The sequence below is a fragment of the Actinia tenebrosa genome, unplaced genomic scaffold, assembly GCF_029948245.1.
Source record: "Actinia tenebrosa isolate PJP-AT-01 unplaced genomic scaffold, QUT_ActTen_1.0 PGA_scaffold4__44_contigs__length_22323623, whole genome shotgun sequence".
Taxonomy (NCBI): domain Eukaryota; kingdom Metazoa; phylum Cnidaria; class Anthozoa; order Actiniaria; family Actiniidae; genus Actinia; species Actinia tenebrosa.
Genome location: NW_028292581.1, coordinates 16,956,929 through 16,964,266, shown reverse-complemented (window position 1 = coordinate 16,964,266; position 7,338 = coordinate 16,956,929).

Here is a 7,338-nt window from a genome sequence, read left to right as displayed (position 1 = left end):
CACCACCAGTAATACTTTGGGATGAGATTTGCACCGTGCCTTTGGAAATCCTGCAGGAGTTCGTAGACTTCCTCCGCGGAAAGTGTCAAGTAATATTCGCCGGGGATCCATGTCAACCACCTCCTATAGCCGGAGAAATGCCCCACGAATGGCTAAAGGGGTTCGTAGACCATGCGGAGGAAATTAACGCCGACTACCGCAGTAAGGATCAAGTAAGAAACCTGAAAGCGGAATTAAGGGGCCTCAGTGATGCCGAGCAATGCAAAACACTGCGCAAACGTGTACGAGCGAAGTCCTACGAGGACTTTCTATACGCATGGCATCCAAAGGATCTGGTGCTGAGCAGCAAACGCGCAGCACAGTCTCGCATACAAAAGGATTTGCTAAATATACACCGAGAGCGCTTCCCTACGCATCCCGTACCTGTTTGCTACAAACCCCACGACACCCGCATGCAAAAAAGAGACGTCTGGGTACCTGGTACCGATATCCAACTGCAGAACGCAGTAACGCACGATAAAGCCTGGGTGCCCATAGAAAAGGTGGAAAGAATTACCTCCCATCCAGACTGGCGCTTGGGTTATTGCATGACGGTCCACAGCGCGCAGGGGCTTACCATAAAAGAAACCTTATGGATCATAGACCAGCGGCTGTGTTGGAGCAACCTTATCTACACCGCCGTAAGCCGCGTAGAATATGCCAAGCAGTTGAAAAGAGCCTGGGGGCCGCAACTGCGCTACGATAAGACGCCAGAGGACGTAGCTAAGGAGAACATTGCTAAGAAACTCCTTCGCTACAAGCGGCACGACGAAGAAAAGAATATGACGTTCGACCTATGCGTGGACGACGTCTATAAGAAAGGGGCGCGGTGTGCCAAGTGTAACATACCTCTACTATGGAGGTTTGACCCAAATGACGATCAGCAGTTCTCCGTGGATCGCATAAATAATAAACGCGGGCATTGCAGAGGCAACGTAAGGCTGACATGCCTAGAGTGTAATCGGGCGCGTGGAGCAGCACTACTCTGAGTCTTTGGGGACTATGAGCAGCTCTTCCTTGACAAATCCACGACTTGGGCCATCTAGGTAATACAACACGGGTTGCCCTTCCTTGGTGACGGACTTCGAGATCTCATACGTTTCCAAAGACCAGTTAGGATCCGTGGCTCTCTTACTGCCACCTTCGAGTTCCCCCGGCTGATAGAGGTATCTGACCACTATGTCGCGGCGGAGCTTTTTTTCCTTCAGTCCGACCGCCCTCGAACTTCTGACGTAGGACTTGTGTTCCACGTGTTTCGTTTTTATAGCATCCTTGGGTTTCATTCCCGTAGCCCTGGCCGCCTCGTTGTTCAAAGCCGCGACGACCTGGGGGAGCCTCTGAGTCCATTCCCTGTTGCGTTTGGAGGGATCTTCCAGCTCTTTCCAATACTGGTACCCAAAGAGACGCTCGGCCAGGGTCTTATTGAATCTTTCGACGATGCTCTGACCCCTGTGGTACTCAGCTTCGGCTCTCCTAATCTTGGTGCTGTGCTCTTTCAGGGTCTTAGTAACCACGCCCTTGAACTCCGTCCCCGCATCCACTTGCAGCAGCTTAGGCCATTTCAAGACGCGCTTATAAATCCTACCTAGGGCTTCTGCGACTTCCCCAGAATCCTTGCTGGTTATGGGTTCAGCGTCTTTGTATCTGCTTGCGATATCAACTACGGTCAAAGCGTACCTATAGGTCTTTTTTCTCACCTTATCGTGCGGTAAGAAAAGCAAATCCGCCTGATGAACTTCATTGGGGGTATTTACGGTAAAGCTGGGCCTGGGAATGTACTTGGGCACGGGAAGATAAACCTGCCAGAGGGTTTGTTTTCTTAGCCAGTTCTTAGCCGTTTCTTCTGATACCCTGGCCGCGGTCGCGAGTTTCTTGATGGCCGACGCTCCTTTCCAATAGCCTTCAGGCCCATAGTAAATCCTCTTGAGTTTGTCCTCTGTTCGGCCCATTATATGAATTCCAAGACAAGATTGATCTTACGTCCGTTAAAATCCACCGTCTTTCCGTCCACTTTAATGGTGATGTTTATGCTTTCTACCAAATTAGACAAGTCATAGCTCAAAGAAATGGGAGTGTATTCTACTGGGTCAAATGGATTACCTTTGGGCAGAAACTTGGACATAAGAGAAGACTTTTCTCCATTGTTGTAACTATGGACTAAATCGCAATAAACTTCGTAAGAGGATGCGACTTTCCATTTCACAGGTATGGCCGCGTCGGTAATTGTCTTGCCTGAGGCACATAATAAAGATCCCAATGGGTCAGACTTTCCAAAAGTTACTGAATAATTTGACATATTATGTTTGAGGGTCATTTCGTGTGGTAATCCCGTGGTGAGAGTATAACCGTGTTTTGCTAATTCCTTGGCCAGTGTGATTGGCGTGTAATGTCCATCGGGCAGCAATACGGCTTGATAGTTAGATCCTCCTGTATGCTCAGTAACTATGCCCCCAATCAGGTTATACCAAGAATTGTACAAAGAGCAACTAACCAACCGAACTTTATGGGCTTTAATAGGAGGATTTAAATAAGTGGTAAAGTTATTTTTATCGCTTTCCAAAAAGACGATCATATATTTCAGGAAACACAGTTTCCTTCTAGAAGCAAGCTACGCTTGCTGAATTAGACTAAGTACGCCAAAGTCACGCCTCCGGCCAGCCCTGCGACTCCTACAAAGACCAAGTCACTATCTTTTTGTTTCTTAGAAGGCTGATAGTAATTCTTAAACTGAGGCTTTCTTAACCCCGTCAATGCCGCGGGGTGTGCTTGCGCATAGAGCTTAAAGGCGTAGTCTGTATTTTCGAAGTTCTTATCCGCCTGCATCTTGTCTTGGTAGTTCTTGTCCAACCAATCCCTGTAAGCTTGTCTTTTTTCATTCCAAGCTGCAACGTCTCGCTGATATTTCTCCAGCGCCAAATCGTGTCTCTTCCTTTCGGCAGCCAATTCTCCGCTTTTGTCGCCTCTAACTAATCTATCCAAATACTGACCACCATAATTAGCTCCAGTGAATGCTAAAGCTGCAATGACTCCACCTGCGACCACGCTAGCCATTATATATATATTAGAAAATCACAGGGATTTTCACGAGTTATGTCGTTGGCAGGTACTTTTCCTTCCGTAGGTAATCCTTTACCATGATAGCCCCGCCTACGGCAGCGGTCATTTTGGCGAAATTAGCGAAGCTCTTGCTTGGGTCTTCAGTAAAGTCTTCTTTGAGCACTTTCTTACCTACCCAACCAATACCCGCAACAATAGAAGTAATAATAGCTGCTTCTTCAACAGTTTTCAATAACGCGGTTGACATTATATTACAAAGCGAGAAGGAAAATCTAGGTCGCCACGGCACGTGGTGATAAATCTACTCCATTTCAGGGATCTTACTTTTTCTAACAGCTGGCTCCACAGGTGCGTGCACGGGCGCGTGATATGTTGGTGGTTCTACCTTTTTCGTAGCCCGCCATTGTAAGTAGAGGCTGCCTGCTGCTATAGCAACTCCTAACGCGCCAATGACGTACCCAGGATTAATAAAGGATTCTTCTTCTTTCTCTTCCACCTTTTCTTCTTTTTTGGCTTTGTTCTTCCTGTTCATCTCCGCGAGCTTCTTTCCCGCGGCAACTCTGCCTGGAGATTTAACCTTGGTAATCTTTTGCTCCTCTTGGGGCTGCTCTACCTTCGACTCTGGTTCACTCATTTATATCTAAGGACTTGAAGGACTTGATAAGTAACTAAGTACTTAAGGACGACTTGACTAAGTACTTGAGGCGACCTGGGCAATTCCCGCGAATGACTTAACTAAGTACTTGAGGCGACTTGATCAGGTACCTCAGCAAGTGCCGCCTGGAAGACCTTTTCAACGTCCCTGTCCTTCTTAAAGTCCTTCCAAGAGGCCGTAAGTTCCTTCAAGTCGACGTGCTGAGCTACGTGAAGTGCCGCAGAGGCGACTGCCATTAACTTACCGCACTTCAAAGACAACCACCCGCAGGTTATCTTAAGTTCTTGGGATATGACATAGTCCTCGCTAATGTCCTTCCGCAGTTGCTCCACGTCGTCTATAGGCAGCGCAAGTCCAAGGAGCTTGGTGGCAAGTCGAATAGCGGAGTCTGCTACGGCGTCCGTGGTCTTACTTGCAAGGGCGGCCTCGTACCTTTTATGGAACTTCTTGACTTCCTCTTCCGACAGCTTATTAACCTGCTCATGGGTAAATTCCTTGCCTATCATTTCCTTACACTTCCCAGAAGACACAAGGATGTTAAGTTGTTCCTTGAGGTTACTTTCATCTAGCTGTGTGGGGACTTCATCTAAGAGCTGCTCAATGTCCATATATGTTAATGGAATACGGAAACCTCAAAGAGAAGATCATTTTGGAATGTTGGTGCGTTTTTAAATGCCGCATGTATTCGTGTAACTGTTCCTTGGATATCTCACCGCCGTAGTCGCTTAAGATGGTTTCCAGGTCAGACTTACTTGGAGTATAAAATACTACGAGAGAGCCTATGTTTTCCCTGAAGGGTTTAGAGACACTGGTAAGCTGCTGGGAAAGCAACCAAACGCTGATATTGTCATGCCTACCGCTGAAGGCGAGCTTAACGAGCTCGGAGGTGCGCTTTTTTACGTCGTCCCCACAGGCAATGTCATCCAATATGAGGAGCGTCTGCGTATCTTTAGGGAATTGCTTGTGCCAGAACTTCAAATGGCTGGATAACTCGTTAGGGTCTAAGATATCTACGAAGAAGTCGTCGTCTTTCACTCCTATGCCCGTCCAGGTGCGGTTATTCACGTAGGTGGGGCAAAGCAGCACGATGTAGTCGAAGCGGTATCTAAAGGGTCCTAATAGCTGCTCCACGACGAATTGGGTCTTTCCGCAGCCGGTGGGTCCTACTATCAGAGCGTTACAAGGCATGTGATCTGGGTTCATTTATATCCCTTCTTTCGAAGGGAACTTGTTCCCTGATATATATGGAGCCAGTGGAAGCAGTGCAAAGAATTGTCGCCGACGCAAAAGATAAGAGAGACACCATTGAAATGCAAAGGGAGGAAATTGATCGCCTTAAAGAGCGCGTGCAGGAGTTGTACGATGAAATGTGCGGCCTGAAGCGTGCAGAACGGTTTGGCGCGCTGGTGACGATGGCAACGTGGGCTAAGGAGTCCGTTAAGGACTTCATGCGATATCCCCTGTAGAATGTTGACGTTTAGGTTAAATCTTTGTTAAGGATGCCTGGAAACTATTTCAAAGAGTGTCTCAGAATGTTGACGTTTAGGTTAAATCTTTGTTAAGACGTGCCCTTCAAAGGGGTTCTTATTTTTATTTATTATTATTAAATATCCTTAATTATTCTTAATAATAATAAATAAAAATAAAAATGGGATTTGAGACTCTTTGCGCAAACCCTACCTTACTATTTTAAGCCGCCTACTAACCATTACAGGCTTTCCAGGTATCCTTAACAAAGATTTAACCTTATTGTCAACATTCTGAGACACTCTTTGAAATAGTATCCGGGGCTAAGGAGTCCATTAAGGACTTTATGCGGTATCCCATATAAGGGTTATTAAATACTTATTATATATGGAGTGTGAGCGGTGTAACAAGGAGTTCAGCAGCAAGCAAATGTTAAAATACCACGTTGAAAAGAAGGTGTGCGCTAAGAAGGCACGCGAAAGAAGTTGTAAGGAGTGTAATCGCCTCTTTAGCAGCGCGCAGATGTTGGATTACCACGTAGAAAACCGCGTTTGTCTAAAGAACGTATGTGAGCGCTGCGAGGAGGATAAGAACGACGAATGGCATCGACATCGGTGCCGCGGCAATTACGACCTGCTGAGCGTGGCCTGCGAGGAGCACGGCGACGTTGCTGCACGATGTTGCCCAAAGGAAACCCAAAGGAAGTTAACGCGCCGGAAGAAGGAAATTGACCAGCGCTTTGTGGAGTTTGACTGCGTCGAAGGCGTAAGGTGGGAGGATAGAGAATATTGGGAGGCGCCCTGCGATCGCTGCGGCTGTCAAAGGAGCGGTCAACATATTTGGCAGTGTTTGTATGAAGGCCAAGGCGGTTTTGAAGAGTACTTAGATCGCTTTGAGGCCTGGCATGCCGGCAATGAGGCGGCAAGGAAAGCCCGTAGAAGTTAGAAAGGACCTAAGATAGTAAGGTAGGGTTTGTGCAAAGAGTCTCAAATCCCATTCTTATTTTTATTTATTATTATTAAGGATAATGAATAATAATAAATAAAAATAAAGACCCCTTTTAAGGGCGCTTGCATAATCTAATAATAATAAATAAAAATAAGGACCCCCTTTAAAGGTATATGCTAGCCTACGCAGCCGCATTCTTTGGAGGATTCCTAATCGCCCTTTCAATATATGGACTGTATTACTTGCGAACTACCTGTCGACTGCATTACGCCACCGATACCCAAACCGCGTAAAAAATACACCTGCCTTCATTGCGACAGGGTATTCTCCGAAGGATCCTTTGTGGGGCATTGGTGCTCCGCGGATCCTAAAGCGCAGCGGACTTTAGCAGACGCGCTTAACTACAAAGAGGAGATGGAGTGACTCTTCTTTCAATGTCAAACTTCCATCGGCCATTTACCTTACCATAGCTGCGTAAGTGGGTGAATTCCTCGCCCTGAATTACGTACCGCACGCAATCCGGCGCCCAAAGGGAATATTCCTTGCCTTCTAAGTCTTTGAGGACTAACCGTAAACGGTCGATGTCTTCGAAGACGACGTAATTTTTTATTTCGTATGCTTTACCGCAAATCAGGTCACGCCAGTGTATTTGGTTGACGATCATTATATCTATGAAATATTCTTAAATGCGTTGCCCTTGTCTCCGTAGTGTTGAAGCGTTTGCAGCACCACCGACAGGGAATACGGATGCCTTCCGCGTAGTTGCTAAGGGCACGACAGATGACGTCATAATCGTTGCTAACCATGGTCAGGTAACCATTCGCGTCATACTGCGAAATTATCTTGCGTTGGTCTGCGGAGAGTATGCCATTTCCTTTCGGCGTCTTTAATTCGATGCAAAGCCCTTCATACCTTAAATGCGCGTTCAGTATTAAGAGGTCGGGTTGACCCCTTTGATAACCCTTCTGCCAGCATTTTATGCGTTTGCTGTCAGAATCCTGCAATTCCCCTAAGCCGGGCGCTATGAGCATCTGTGGGTAGAAGCGGCGTATGTAGTCCACGACTTTCTTATGCAGGTCAAACTCATTTTCCATTTTGAAGACTAACTTGTTAGGACTATCGAACCGCCTTTCTATTTCATACTTACCTGTCTTTCTCAATGCGGGAAGAAC